The sequence below is a fragment of the Sitophilus oryzae genome, unplaced genomic scaffold (genome assembly GCF_002938485.1).
Source record: "Sitophilus oryzae breed Bouriz unplaced genomic scaffold, Soryzae_2.0 scaffold_1184_pilon_pilon, whole genome shotgun sequence".
Lineage (NCBI taxonomy): Eukaryota > Metazoa > Arthropoda > Insecta > Coleoptera > Curculionidae > Sitophilus > Sitophilus oryzae.
The window spans coordinates 2,200,879-2,217,319 of record NW_022145820.1 but is presented as its reverse complement, the minus strand read 5'-3'; the positions used below and the strand labels follow the sequence as shown (position 1 = coordinate 2,217,319).

Here is a 16,441-nt window from a genome sequence, read left to right as displayed (position 1 = left end):
TAGCTTTAAGTTTTTGCCTTATATATCCCTTTGATATTGCGAAGTGCCACACTGGGGCGGCATATAACAGTTGAGAGTGTGCTACACAGGCTATCTTAACTATCTAAGATTCGCTGATGACATAGTTCTAACTGCCAATAGTCTTGAAGAACTACCCCAACAAACATTTGAAGGTATAATTACGTTAAATTAACCACCTGGACTATTATTGACCAACTGGAAATTGGTCGAAATTTCCAAGAATTGACGTTCAAATTCCCAAAGTAGGGAATAAAACTAAACTGGAAGGAACTAGGAAAAACTAAACTAATTTGGAAGTTAAAAACAGGTTAACAGGTTATGATGTTTTGTATGAAATATGGGCTATGAAGTCTAAAATAAACGACCTGAGGTCATAACATGGTAAAATAGAGGTGAATTTTACTAAGAGTAGTCCTAATATGTACTACCAACATTTTAATATGGGAAAGAAAGAGGTAAAATATTTTTCTTTTTAATATGTATATGTAAAATGAATTTCCCAATAATGAACTAGAAAGACAAACAAGTGTAATCATTTTTAACCTGCCGTATGTCTGACTTTCTTCCAAGTCAAAAAAAGTTACTTTTGCCTTTGAAGCATAAGAGCGACTTATGAGGTCTAAATAAATTAAATTTTCAACCTAATTGGAACTCCTCCAAATAAGGTCGCATTTAAAGTTATTAACAACTAAATTTTAACCTAACTTGAAAACCAAACAATGCCTTCGACCCCCGAGACAAATTTGAGGTTATAATAAAGTAACATTTGACCTAATTTAAGTTCTTGTAGTCTTAATGCCCTCAATAGGTTATCAGTAACTAGATTTTAACAATGCCAGCTAACTCCAACGTTGCTATTTTTCAAAGGCATAATTTTAGGTTATTATTAACTAGTTTACGACCTCATTTTTAGATTTCTTGCACTTTATTCCGTACAAGAAATTTATTAAGTATAAGTAAAATTCAACCAAATAGTGGTTAATTTTTCGTGGTTAATGGTTTTTTCTTCTTCCTATGCTACTTGGGGAGGCTACACCATTATTGGAAATGGTTGAATAAGCTGAAAATGATAATGATGATGAAGTACTAATAATTATTTGAAATTTGGCACTTCAAAATATTGCTTTATTATGCTGCTATCAGTTACTAAAAATAAGAGAATATATATTTTTTTTTAGTTAAATAATCACAGAAACCACTTAAATCCTTTTGACTTGATTAGTTGGCTGACTAAACATAACTTGACTTTGGTGTAATCGAACCCCGTTTCCTCTTATACTGTAAATTACCGCACCATAAACTCGTCGAACATCATCGAAAACGAATAATATTTGAGGAGCTTATCGCTAGTGGCGGTTAAATAAATCGTTGCGAAATTCAAAATAAACAGAATCGACCGAAAAGATTTATATTGCCCCCATTTTCGATTATAATTAATCTTATCTTCTCGCGCTTCACACACATACCACTATTTCCTTTCCAGATAAGATATCAGGTCTAATCGAGACGTACAGACGATTCGATAACGTGATATGAAGAATACGCTTCTCCGTTTGTGGCTGTGGGTTTGTAATTGTCTTAAATTCTGTGGGTCAGGGATATTTAACTGTACTGGTACCAAATAAATATTAACTAAACTGTGGTAATGGTGGTTCAATGTTAGTCCCATTTTATAGTAAAAGTGTATTTGACAGTCCTACAGTATATGTTCCCGGGTTGTCTTTACAAGAGGATTTTTTTTTATTATTAACATTTGAAAAAAAAAATGTATTATTCATAAACATTTTTCTTTTTCTCAAATGGTCAACCCACTTTATACTTTGCCAAATTTTCAAACCGTTTTGGAGAATATTAAAAAAAAATATGGAAATGTGGTTGAATTTCCTATTCCTTCGGATTGGAGTCCTCAAAATCAAACAGCGTTTCTATGGTAATATAATTTCGTGATAGATATTTATTGATAGAATTTTAATTAACGTCATATTTTCTGTTATTTTAAAATGTTAAAGAAGCACAACATTTTTGTTCAATGTTACAAAAAGGGTGAAAATAGTTATCGGAAAATGTGATACTTTAACAACAGCAAAAGAAATATGACGTTAATAAAAATTAATAATCAACGTATATCAAAGAATTAAATCGAAATTATATTACCATATATTTATCTGATTTTTAGGATTTCAGAAAAAAATTCAACCATACTTTCATGTTTTTTTTAATTTTCTCTAAAACGGTATGGAAGATTGTAAACGGAATTAACCATTTTAAAACAAGCAAAATTTTTTTTGAAGAATGCATTTTTCTCAAAATGTCAATAATAAAAAAGTTTTTCCTCGTGAAAAGACAATCCGGGGACATACTGTGTATTATCTGATATTACAAGGACCATGCTTATCTCTTCTAATAATTAATTACCAACAATTTACTTTTAAGTCAAATATACTCATATGTGGCCAATTTTATAATTTATCTGCTTCGCAATGCTTTCTTACTCCAAATGTTATTATTTATTTGGTCCTTAATTGAGCTTTTTCAACTGAGAATTCCAGATTTTCAGTTGGAAAGAATTAAAATTATGCATAGTATTATTATCGTTACTGAAACATTTTCTACATCTGTCAATTAAAATGAAAGACAATACAATATTTTTAACGCTATCGAAATATGCTTACAATTTATCTTAGATAGGAACTATCAAAAATAGGAAACATCCATCTTATCCGATAGTCAAACAGCACTAAAAGCGATAAGCAACTCAGTAACCGTTTCATTTCAAACTTGGTCAAAGAATGCTTAGAGAAGCTGAACAAATTAGGCAAACAAAATAAGAATAAAGTCCTCTTACTCTAGGTACTCGCCCACCAAGGTATAGAAGGTGATGATACGTTTGATAGATATGAAGGGCATTATAAAATAAACGATCTAGAAAAGGAGCGAACATCCCACTAACTGGACAAGAACCGTTCTGTTCCCCAAATAGAAACCACCTTAAAGCGAAACTCAAGAACCTGGAAGATTTCCTGCGTAACCTGGAATGGGAATCCTCCAACGGCCTATAAGACACTCACTCTCAGAAATTCTACCGAGAAAAATCAAAGTTTTTTTTTTTGATTTAAGTAAGAAAAATATTCGGAAACACGAAAACACCTCATCACTGAGTGCGCCGAGACGACAACCGTTCGTCCTATAAACTTTAGTACGGCTGATGTCGGAGATGGAGAGCTGGCCTCTTTGAAACCGTCTCAAATACTGGCTTTTGTCAAAGCCCTGAAACTGTATGAAGACTGTATTCCAACTGGTTATAAGTTAAAAAAAAAGGGGAACACACAATAGATCTGTAAGGTCGTGGTGATTAACCCTCCTCCTAAACATTCTACAATCCTACAAAAGTCATTTTAGACACTTGCCTAGTCGGTAGGCCACTGAAAATGATATAGCCGAAGATCGCGGTTCGAATTCCGCGTATGAGCTGTCCCGATTAGCCTTAATTTAACGTTAATTTAATATACTTTACTTTCACTTTTACATAATTGTTGTCAAACATTTATATATAATAGCTCTAAAAGCCTAAAAGGCTCATGTCTTGATTGGTTATCTTTCTCCATTTGTTTCTGTCTTTCGCCTTTATTCTCCACCCATCCACTCTTATCCTTCTCAAGTCCTCTTCTACATCCTTTTTCCATCTGATTCTCGGTCTACCCCTTCTTCTCTTTCCACCTATTTCACGTTTCATTATCATACTAGGAATTCTTGCTTCAGCCATTCTTTCAATGTGTCCCAGCCATAGACTTAGAATAAAATATAGACTACACTATTTACATTTAAGCGCGGTCCAATATTAATTTTTGTAAACATGTTTACTCCTGGGTGCAGCTGACCTCGGCCGTCTGAGTCTTTCGCCTCCAGCCTATGTTGTCACGTCTAAAATATTATTAATATTTTTTTTGTTGTTATACACATATATTGAGATATTAAAACTGTATTTTAATAAAGTAGTGTTTAATAGTAGAAAGATGTATTAAATAGTCCCTATACTACTAAATTATAAGTCGGAGACTATTTAAAAATGTCGTGTCGTAAAACCTTGTTGTCACAGTTTCTCCATGGCTATTTTATTGTTTTTATTGGATGTTTTGATTTTGTATTTTTTTGGATTCGATTTTCTTAGTGTGTAGTGTCGGTTTAGTGTTTATTTTGATTACTTTTTATTTAAAAACTATAAAACAGGTTCGTCAGTGCCAAATTTGTCAGAAATTGGACTATTTAAGTCCTGGAACAACATTCCACAGGTAAGTCAAATTTACTATTTTGGCGTCAGTGGCGTTGTAGAAAGGCGCTTATTTAGATAATAATTTAGTAAATTATAAACCCTGGAAAATCTGTATTTTTTATATTTATCATTTACGTAAAGGTTCTTACTAACCTCGTTATTAATATAACGAGTAGATACATTATTAAGTACATAAGAAGTAGACACATTATTTTCTTGGGCATTGGTTAATTTAATGCTTTTTTTTATGAAAAATGTGTTTCTTTTTATTCTAAAACCATCCTTAGAATCTAAAATAACATACAGGAATTCCAGAATGATATTCCATTATGAAACAACAATTTTTAAGGCTTATTATAAACTATAAACAATCGAGAAAGTCGAAAAAATTACAAGCTACCAAACATTTTAAAATACCAAACATTCCTTATTTTTTTTCAAGACTAAAATATTTTACAAACATTACTTTTTCCCTATAGTTTCACATCAGGTATAGAAATAACTACGTTTTTATGATAGGGTCACCATTATGATAACAAAAATGACGAACAATGGTCCAGAAATGTAAACAAGTACATATTTTTTGTAAATATTTTTCTTACCGCTTGCATTTTTGTCCATTATTATTTCACAAATTATACAGGGTTATGTAAACCAGGTAGATATTTCGTTTTTTTTATATTAAACAAAGATAAAATAAATATGCCATTTTAAAATTTATCCAGTACTTACCTAGAGTTTTTTCTTTTTTTTTCTCGACTGTTAATCTATTATTAATTTGTAATACCGTATGATCGAAAAAAACGGCGTCCAGTTGGCTTGGAAAAAACCATCGATACATACTCCATATAATTTTACATATAAAATGACAGCGATCTTCATTTCATAGCCATCGCTGACGCCGTTTTTTTTCGATTATAAGGTATAATTTTCATTTTTTCTTTTATAATGTAATATCACTTAAGTAATATCACATATAATCTGAAGATAGTTTTAGAATTAACCAAAACGTAAATCTTTAATAAAACAATCTGTTATTATTTGCCATATATGTATGTATCCAAGAAAATAATTTACATATTATTATTATATGTTTTACTGTTTTTTATCTTTATTTGAAACTCAGAAATGTTGCATTGGCTTTCTAAAAAAATGAACTTGTAAGTTTTTAAAATGCTTCGTTTCGGAGATACAGGGTGTAGAAGTTTCATTTTTATTTCGATTTTTTTCCAAATAATTTCTGAAGTGACGTCAATATTTGGACGAAAATTGGCGTTTGGGAGTTTTTTGACATGAAAAATTAGATTTAGATGTCAATTTGACTTTTACTAATAGGGGGCGCCACCTACATATTTTTTAAGTTATTTGAAGAGTAATACTTTTTGTCTGTATCTATATAAAACTACTGAGAAAAATTTACATTTCCAACGTTTTTTACTTAATAAGGTCTCTTGTTGACACTCGCCACAAGTATAGTTCTCAAGATATTTGGAAACGAATTAATCAATACATTCTTCATAAATTATTTGGAAAAAAGCGAAATAAAAATGAAATTTCTACACTCTGTATCTCTGAAACGAAGCATTTTAGGACATAAATTTATACTATTTTTTTTACTGATTTTATTTGCAGATTATGCTGCCAAAGTTTCCTGAATACAATTCCGACCACTCTGTATATCAAGATATCCCCCATTACGTACTAGTTTTTCTTAATAATTTTCTATACATTTTCCAACGCCAAGATGTACCAAGCGCATACAAATACATCAAGCTTCAAACAAGCTTGCACGTTGACAGTAATACCTACAGTAATATTGTATTATATTAATGTAATATTTTTGAACCAATGTTCAATATTACTGTAGTAATACTGTTTATACTCATGCCTTTTATATTTGTTTGAATTTGGTGCATATTTCCATTGAATAAAGTATAGTCACCATTACCATTATTATACTTACTCTATAATAAAGACAGTAACGAGTTAAATAAATGTAGTTTTCATTTTATTCACTTCCTAAAAGCTTGCTTTAATGGAACAGATTCCTGTTTTTTCTAATTTACATAATAAGACATCACTTTTACCGGAAAAAAAAATTAAACAATTATAAAGTTTTTTCTCTTTCTGTTCTATTATATCTATAGAATAGATCCTGTTTTGATTAATATTAGAGTTGTAAATGTTTGACTAAAATTAATATTTTATTAAATTAATAATTTATCATCAATTTCAAAAATTAAATAATTTCGATTATTAAAATTTCTTCTATAACACGTACTTTATTATTTTTATCGTTTTTAGACTCTAAGACGTATTTTTTTTCTAAGTCCTAAACTTTGCTTTATATTAAACTATTTTCTTTATCCTAAATCTTTATAATATAAAAAAGTTTAAATACGATATATTTTAATTGAATTATAGCTTCATTAAAATTAAAAAATACCCGCCTATGATACGGAGAGTGCAGGTGCACTGAAGAAACAAAAAGACAGTGTTGCGTTGGGCGGCAGAGCCGTCAGGAAACGACCGTTACGACGGAGACAGCCTATCTATCGCTCGTGTCGCACTCGTTAGAGCCAAAAACAATAACACAACAATAACAAGACGTTGTCTGTCCGCATCTTCCAGCTATTTATGAATGAGATGCTCAGTCTATATTTTATTCTAAGTCTATGGTCCCAGCCATCTCAGTCTTTGTGCTCTTGCTACTCCCGTTATACTCGGTGCCCATATAGTTGCTTTAATTCTTCATTTGTTCTTCTGGTCCATATGTTGTCTATCTTCTTTCCTCCAAAAATTTTCCTCGGTATTTTCCTTTCCCAAATCTCAAGCCTCGAACTTTCCGTTGCATTGAACGTCCACGTTGCACATGCATACAGCACTATTGGTCGTGTCATTGTTTGGTACATTCTAATTTTTAAACTTCTAGAAATGTTCTTACTCTTAATAATTTTCTGTAGTGCGCTGACCCATCTATTTCCTGCCATTATTCTTGCCATCATTTCTTGAATTACATTTGGATTCCTTAGAAATACGGCTCCTAGATATGTGAATGTATCTACTTCCTCAAACTTGTATCGTTTACCTCTCTCAGAGTCCAGTTGTAGACATCTTCCCTTCTCAAAATCCCTATATGACCACTCCATAAATTTCGTTTTCTTCTCATTAAACACTAAGCCTTCTTTTTGCCCTTGATTTTCTAGTCTTTTGGTCACCGATATCAGCTTTTTCCGATCTCTTTCTAAGATAACCAAATCATCGGCAAAGGCTAACCATTGGTGTCTTTTTCTATACAGAAGGCCCTCTCTGTTGATTCCCGCATCTTTTATGACTTTTTCTAATACTACACTAAACAGTACTAGAGATAGTGGATCCCCCTGTCTTAATCCGTCCCTGATTATAAATTTTTCCGTAGTTTTCTTGTTTTCTTTGACTTCATTTACTGTCTCTTGGAGTGTCAATTTTATCATCTTGGTCAGTTTCTTGCTAACCCCTAATTCTGTTAATGTCAAATATTATTATTCCGAAATATAATATCACTAATCAATACTATAAATGTAATATTATTGAGTGAAAAAGTTAATTCCTCAAAAGCTATAAACTAAATTGTACCAGGCAAAAAATTGTAATGTAAAAGAAAAAGAAACAAAAAATAGAGAGGGAACTGATTCTGCCTCTCGACATAATTGGATTAGCAATCAGAGGAATATACACTGGCAATTAAAACCGCCGCGGCAAGAAACCATGCCGTGCCGCGCGCATCGGCATTTCAAATTAGCCGGTAAAAATGTTTTCGAGTACTTAATCATTCCGGAAAAATATAATTCGGCCGGAGTTTTTGTTTGGCGAGAGGCGAAAAAGAAAAAAAGAGAAAGAACAAGCAGCGACGCCGGGCCCTTGAAACGCTATATCCTCGTAACAATGGTAATTCTGTTACAGTGCCGTTAGAACTGTACGGATGCTGCACTGGTATATTTATAACTGCCCCCTGTAGGCCACGGCCGCCGGCTTTTATACCGGCAGGTAAAGAACTCTAGAATTGTCCATAGATCGTTAGGTGCGTAGAGAAGGTTTTCGAATGTTCTCGTATGTACTCGTCCATTCCAGTGGGACTCGATTCTTCTCGAACGAATGAATCATTACGGTGTCTATGCGATGTTAAGGTCATCCGAGGGCGGGCCATATTGTGAGGTTAGGTCGAGTCCACACCGGCCCGCAACAATACCAAGGAGGGAAGTGTTTCATTACTGTCGAGAGATTAACTAAATTTCGAGACAATAATGAAAACATTCCTCCGAGGTTTGTATACTATTTTATTTACAACAACATCATTAATTAAAAAATAGGGACAGTATTTTATTTTGAAAAAAAATATGCGAAAATTTGTCGTTTCTGTTTTGGCATTTCCATATCTATAGTTACCGGTACCAGTGGTTGTTATGGCGCAAACCTTCAACAGCAAAACAAACAACTAAGTGACAGTTTTGAATTTCTTGTTCGCTCTTTCGAATTCATATAACATAGAAAGCCAGAATGTTGTCGGAAAGTTCTGATAATCAAGACTACTTCAATATTGGTACTCCGCCAGAACTTACAGAAGCTGCAAAAAGAGCAGAAGCCAGTTTACTTCCAGAGAAAAGTAGGGGGCGATATGAAATAGCATTGAAAGTATACGAAAAATGTTGTGCCGACAGAGATGCTAAGAATATTGCTTCGGAGACAGTCTTGATGGCATACTTTAGCGACATGGCAAGGCAGAAAAAGCCATCTACTCTTTCGGCTACATACAGCATGATACGGACAATGCTAGAATTAAGGGAAAAGACTGACATATCAAAATATCACAAACTTGTCCCGTTTTTAAAACGCCAGAATGTAAGCTTTAACTCAAAGAAGTCTAGCATTTTTACCAGGCAAAACTTGGAGGATTTTCTCACGAAAGCACATCAAGAATTCCTTCCTATTAAAGTAAGGTTTTTTTTAAATGTTTTCTTTTTCTCTTTTTAAATATTTCTTTTCATTGTTTTAGGTTGCGCTTATAGTAGGTGTGTCTGCGGCATGTGGAAGTGATGAGCTATTGAAGATGAAAACTACGCATATTGATATTTTAGAAAACAAAATTTGCATAGAAATTTCCGATATAAAAACTTATAAGAGCAGATCATTTATGATAACTAACACAAATTGGATAGAAAATGTGAAAGAATTTATACAGTTGCGAAAAGATATTGAAAATGAGAGATATTTTGATCAATATCGATTAGGTAAAGCTCGAAATCAACCTTTTGGATACAATTCTATATCTAAATTTCCGTTCAAACTTGCTAGCTTTTTGGCAACTGAAGCGTCTAGGGGGATGGAAATCCAGTGCTGTGGCTGAGGGTTATGTGGATGCATCTGTAGCCAACCAAACTAAAACCGCAAATATGATATCTTCAAAGACATCATTGCCACCGTCTTCCTGTAGCAATTTAAACTCTTTACATTCTTGCGTTGACATTAGAAGACCTGTCAGGAGTTAAGTTTTTGCAGCAGTGAGTGAAACACATCATCAAGGCGGCATGGCCCCTTAACAATACCGATTAACGCGTACAATAAGTCAATTTTGACCATTAATTTCAACAAATAAATGTATAAAAATCTTCAATTATTATTGTTAATCTTCTTGTTTATTTTTGTTGATGTTAGATAAGTATTTAATAAAGATATTACAAGAATATTTTGCTTCATTAAATGAGCGAGAAATAAGAAAAATCGAGTCAGGGAAATGGGTGACGGAAATGGGGGTGAGGAAAATGGAAGAGGGAAGAAATGTAGATAATTTGACACTTTCAAATTTTTTAAAAGTCAGTAATGTCAGTATTTCATATGTGATTGTAAATAAAAGTAATTTTCTTCAAAATTTTACGATAGTTCTAAATAGTTTCAGGATTCAATAGGTCAATTTTCCAACTAAAGTTTTTTTGTACTGTTCTTTTTTCAGTGTAATTGAATGAAGCAAACATATTGATATTTATAGAATACTCTTCACATAGACGCCTTTAAGATTCGTCTTTCTCGGCCTAGGGGTTGCAGAGTTTGCCACAAAAACAAATTTTATATGAGAAACTTTTTCACGCGTAGTTATTTCTCCTCCTTATTCTAAATGTCATTAATGATGATATAAATTTTGTAACATCATAAAACTTTATAATACCACCATACTATCATTAGATATATGTGAATAATGTGAATACAGTGTTAATCAGTGTTAATCACAATACGCCTTTGCGACCGCAGAGGACGGGCTCCACTGGCTCCAGTAGCTTCCATCTGGATATCCATGTATCTAATGAAACCTGGACACTTAAGAGACCTAGAAGAAGACTGAACCAAGATAGACCGTAACAGAATAGAGTGGATACGACAAAAGACTCACGTAATGAGTGTGATCGCAGAATGAAATCCCGCAAGCGACAATGTCCAGGACACCTGGCAAGAAGGACGGTCAACAGATAAACCACAAAAATTACAGCATGGTACCCACGGGGATTTAAGAAAGCTAGAATAAGACCAAACCTGAGGTGGAACCACGATATTAGGAATTACTTGGGCCCGCATAGCGAAAAATAGTCAACCAATTGGCCCAACTACAAAGAGAGTATCTAAATATGTGACGGAGGCTACACCATAATTGGAAATGGTTAAATAATCTGAAGATGATGATAATGATGCTGATGATATTAAGAACTTAAAAAAAATCATATCATATATTTATGTCTCTTTGACCTTTGCCCTTAATGACTAACATTAGATAACAATCCTTTATCCAGTTCTTTCTCAAATTTCCAATTAAGCTATTATTTATGATTAATAAAAATAATATGCGTATACCAGTTTTAATTAATGGCATTTCTGTGCTTTGCAATTACACTATCAATTAGAAATGCTTATTATTAATAGTAAAATAATTATTCTGTAATGACGTTATCTTTGTTTAGAAAACGTGCGTCAGTATTTTATCGATGAAACATTAATTAACCGGTTGCTGTAATTCATATGAATTTTATTAATAAATGCAATTTCTCCGAACAGCTATAATCCATTTTATTTTATATCAATATTATCGATATAACCGCATAATATAGCCGTTTCGCTTCATATTTAAATTGCAAACACATGTTTCAATTCTATCACAAATACCAAACATAACATTCATGTAAATATCTTCTATAACTCTTTCCAATCCTGTTTCGTACCATTTCCTTTAACACAAGAGCCTATAAAACGAGAAGAGGCAAAAACAACTTACGCATTCCACTCTATATTCTCACCTCTTCATTTTTTTTTTAATACATTTTAGATATAGTGTAAAAAAAATATTGACAAATAAAATTTAATAATGAAAGAATTTAGAACATTAACACAATGAATATTGATCTTATTTTTGTATAGAATTGATTTATTTTTGTTCTCTGGATAAACAACTTATTACAATTCAAATGTTCGTATTTAATTTAATGTACTAATTTTTAAAAGAAATAATTCCAATGAAAATGTTCAGTGGTGAATTATTAAATTATTTGAATAAAATACAGATACTAGTATTTGAAATAAAACCTACTAATACAATCAAAGTGGGAAGAAATAAAAATAGAATGAATATTATAAACTAAATAATGCAACTAACAGTCAACCCACCAAGTGACAGTGGGCAGGACATCTGGCAAGAATGAAGGACAACAGATGGACTACAAAAATTACAGCATGGTACCCAAGAGGAATTAAGAGACCGAACCTGAGATGGGACCATGATATTAGGAAATTAGCAGTAATAACTTGGGCCCGCATAGCCAACAATAGTTAACAATGTGATAAATAAATATGTAATATGTTAAATGAATTGCTAAACAATTTTATACATATCTCTATCTTCTACAATTATTTCTAATACAGTTGAGGTTGGAACCTTTGGTATTTCAGGAGCAAAATGAAACACTAATTCACCATAATACACCAAAACACTTTACTTCTAACACTGGACGTGCGTTTTACTAAACATAATAGCATCATCACCAGATGATTAATATTAAACTATTATTTACAAATTGAGCGTAAGCTAATTTCTGAAATTAAATTATATTTCTCAGTAGATTATTACACACACAAAATTATATTCTAATATGTAAGTTTTTATTTTAGTGTCTACCTTTTCAAAAGTATAAGCTACAAAGCTCTCTCTTTTTATAATATTAACTACTCATACGAATGTGTAAAGTTCCCATACTAGAATGTAGATCATCTTGATACCAGTAGGTTTATTCAATATCTTATCTGAACGTAACTTAACATACAATACGGTCCCTGTGAGATTCATACGTGCCTAATTAACGATCGAAGAACAAGTACGTACTCGCAATGATGTCTTATTCTTGTGCGTGAGGCGCGTGAATTGCGTGTGGTATGGCTATAATGTTTATACAGCCCTGTCGAAACAAATTCAGAGTCGGATTATATTTGTTTCATATTATAATACATACATAGTTATTTTTTATTTGCACCAAATTAAATTTTGTACACAATTTCTATTTTACAATTTAATAACCTCTATTTTATAGTAATGAATATATTTTTGTAGCAGTACAAAATCACTACAGCAATTTTCTTGCCATATAGTTTTTAATAATAATTTAGAAATTCTGTTCAAAGAAATTTTATATATTGTGTTTTTCTAATGATATTTCCAAAAGAGTGAAATAACACTAAAGTTATTTCTATTATTTTACAATTTACATAAGTGTGTCTATACGATAATACAATTCATGAGAGTGACAGTTGAACTAAAATAATGACTCTCTTGACTCTCCTTCTCTCTTTCTTGCAGGTTTACTTCATTTTCCATACAGTACTGGCGCATACTTCTCATTAATTAGGTAGGTGGTTTAGACAAATAGAATAAAATCTTACTTAATATTTATGTTAAATAGTCTTCGTATGTTAGTTAAGTCACTAATTTATTCATAAATATATTCTAATGAGTGAACAAATAAATAAGGGGGCTTCATGTTTCACAATTACTACATCCCGTCCTCAGGCCCAAGCTAAAGTCTTACAAAAAACACAGTCAGAAAAGTCCGGTGATAAATATAAAAACAATTTTAATAGAATTAAAACTATTACAATAGCTTGGATACAAAATTGTTGTAGAAAGTCAAATTTGGCCTGAAAATAGATAGATTATAAGTTTAAATTAAGCATGCATAAAAATTGTTGATCACTCTGTCGTTTTGTGCCACAATGTTGAAACCATCCCTGTTTTGTGCGTGCTTTTCTTTCTACCCGCTACCACACGTACTTTTTTTCCGGTCACTAATTAATAATTTAAAAATAATTTAGTAGATTTATTCATTAGACAAATTGCCGCGCGACACGAAAAAAACTGTACGGAAAACAATGAGAAAGGCGGTTTTTGGCTAAACGTTTTTTTCATTAGCATTGTATCATTTCTGAATAATGAATGACCCCCCGCTCGATTTCAACCGTTTGTTTTGGCAGTGTTTGCTCAGGGCCCCGGTGAAATATTCAGTATTTTTTCCGCTAGGTGGCATTGTTGTTCTCTTTTTTCCGACCGATTTCGAACAGTATTCAAATTAATTTTGTTCGCTATAGTTTCGTTCTAATTTTAGTATATTGCTCTATGTGTATTAGGGTTTTCGGCTCCGGAGCTGTTTTTCGGAACCGAGAATTTCCCGTTCTTTTCTACTAATTTTTGTTCAATGGTGGTGCAGTTCATCAATCAGAAAGCAAGGGTTGGTTTTTCAAAGTAAAATAGATAAAAAATTGAGATTTTAATTTTTATATAAAAATTGAGATTTTTAGAATAGAAAAAAAATTAATTTTGTTCGCTATAGTTTCGTTCTAATTTTAGTATATTGCTCTATGTGTATTAGGGTTTTCGGCTCCGGAGCTGTTTTTCGGAACCGAGAATTTCCCGTTTTTTTCTACTAATTTTTGTTCAATGGTGGTGCAGTTCATCAATCAGAAAGCAAGGGTTGGTTTTTCAAAGTAAAATAGATAAAAAAAATAGAGATTTTTAATGAAAATAATATAAAATTACTCAGTAATCAGTCATGAAAAAATTAACATGAACACACACACATGAAGACAAGTAAAGAAAAAAGTATAGGTAACTTACTTCCCCTAGGAGATGCGATGCAAGGGGTATTGTGCAAGCGGGTGCAAGCGGGTGCAAGGGGTATTGAAGCGATACATATAGCCTAGCTTACCCAAAAGTCAACCTCACCTTCACGTGGTGCACCCTGTTTACACAAACGAGGCTCTGACGTCCGAGTATAGGCGGTATAACCTTATACAACCCTCAGACCTACCATCTTCTGGGGAAAAGGAGTAATAAAATACACCTATACTTCTACATGCGGGGCTCTGTAGAAGTGGACCGACTCTCCCTAGCGACTCATGGAAACACTATGAGATCTGGTAATAAAAACATCACCGGTGAAGCTGTGGGGAAACCCCCTAGCAACACTGGGAACAGTAACAATGAAAGTTCCAAGGGGCCAAACCCAAAGAGAACTACAGGAAAGGTGGCTGACACTTGCGTGAGACAATCCTTCGCAAGTGGCATACAAGTTACAACCTCCTCCAAGGGTCGGGAGCCTACCTCCTACCTCTAAACCCAACAGGCGACACAAGCTACCGTTTCGTCTAATACCCGGCCTGGGTCGTAGCTCCTCGACTGTGAAGGACACGGGTCTCCGTAGGAAGTCCTGGGACTGTATGATGAGTTATAACTCAAGAAAGGGGGACACAATAGATCTCTAAGGTCGCAGAGATTAACCCCCCTCCCACTTATTCTAAATTCTAAAATAGGTAACTTAAATTTCACATCAAACAACATAAACCAACTTAACTCAATTTGAAATAAAAGCCCTAAAAAAATATTGAATTAAAACTGCACATATCTATAAAAAATTAACATAATAAATACTACAGGAACTTCAAAAGAGAAAAGAAGCAAGAACGATAAGAAATTGCATCATTACTTATTAAGAAGAGTTTGATTTCGACTGCTGAAAGTATCAAAGGACTTTCTCACGTAACAAAAAAATTTTTTTTTACTTATTGTTACCGAAGCCCGGTTCTGTAACGGCCAAAAAGTTTTTTCTTGCCATTTAACAATTTTATAGTTAAAAAATTATCTTCAATATCTTTGAAATTTATACAGCGAGTTAAAAGCATAAGACGCCAAATATATCGAAACATGAAACCAGAACTAAAATTAATGAACAGTATACACACAACATCCATATTTGGATACCCATGTTAATGAGCAAATCTAATTTACTGTACCAATATACTGAGTGATTAATGTGGTCTTCTATTTTAAGTGCTTTGTCATGTTCTCGATATAGTTAATTTTCCTTTTGGAATTCTTTCTACTTTGCTAAATTTTTATGCTTCAGATCACATGAAAATATCATATACCTTGTGTCGGGTTGAATATATTTATGTATTTTAGCTCAACTGATATGTGGGAAATAAAAAAACTTCTGAGAAATTAGTATCCAAAAAATGTTTAGGGTATTTTTATCCATATATTGCCGGAAAACTATTAAAAAAAAGCAATATAAAACTATACTCAGATGCAAAAAAACGCAACGGAGGATTTTTTCGTCAAGTTTAAAGTGTTATATTTTTTTTTTACTTTTAGCCTTTTTTTAGCAAACTGTATATAAATCTATCAACTTTAACACATCAACACAGTTTTTTATAAACTTTAGTATTTGGCTTATTATTCAGGGTTAATTGGGGGACTGTTTTTACCATAACTTTAAAACACGCTGTGCAATAATTTCGTGAGTAACTTTTCTTAAAACGTTCTTTTTCGGCCAGAACTATATCTCCCGAGCATTTTATTTTTTGACTGATGTCAACACATGCCTTGGTTAATTTTTAAGAGCGAAATGAACTTGCCACCAACAATTTGCAATTTTTTCAACTATCATTACTTTATAATGTTATTTTTGAATATGACGAGGTGGCTTTGGTGACTACTGTCGTAATGTCATATCGACACTGATTAGAACTTTATATTAAAATTTAAAAAACGTTAAAAAGTAACGATACAGGCTTGGTTTTAATAGATAG

The 16,441-nt window shown here is 32.5% G+C and overlaps 1 long non-coding RNA gene across 1 annotated transcript; it reads left to right on the top strand.

Annotated features, from left to right (window-relative positions):
- Nucleotides 1-4,270: 4,270 nt before the first annotated feature.
- Nucleotides 4,271-6,282, top strand: LOC115891526. The gene is made up of 2 exons (XR_004051872.1): nucleotides 4,271-4,310; nucleotides 5,924-6,282. It is a non-coding gene; the product is annotated as an uncharacterized LOC115891526 (long non-coding RNA).
- Nucleotides 6,283-16,441: the final 10,159 nt, after the last annotated feature.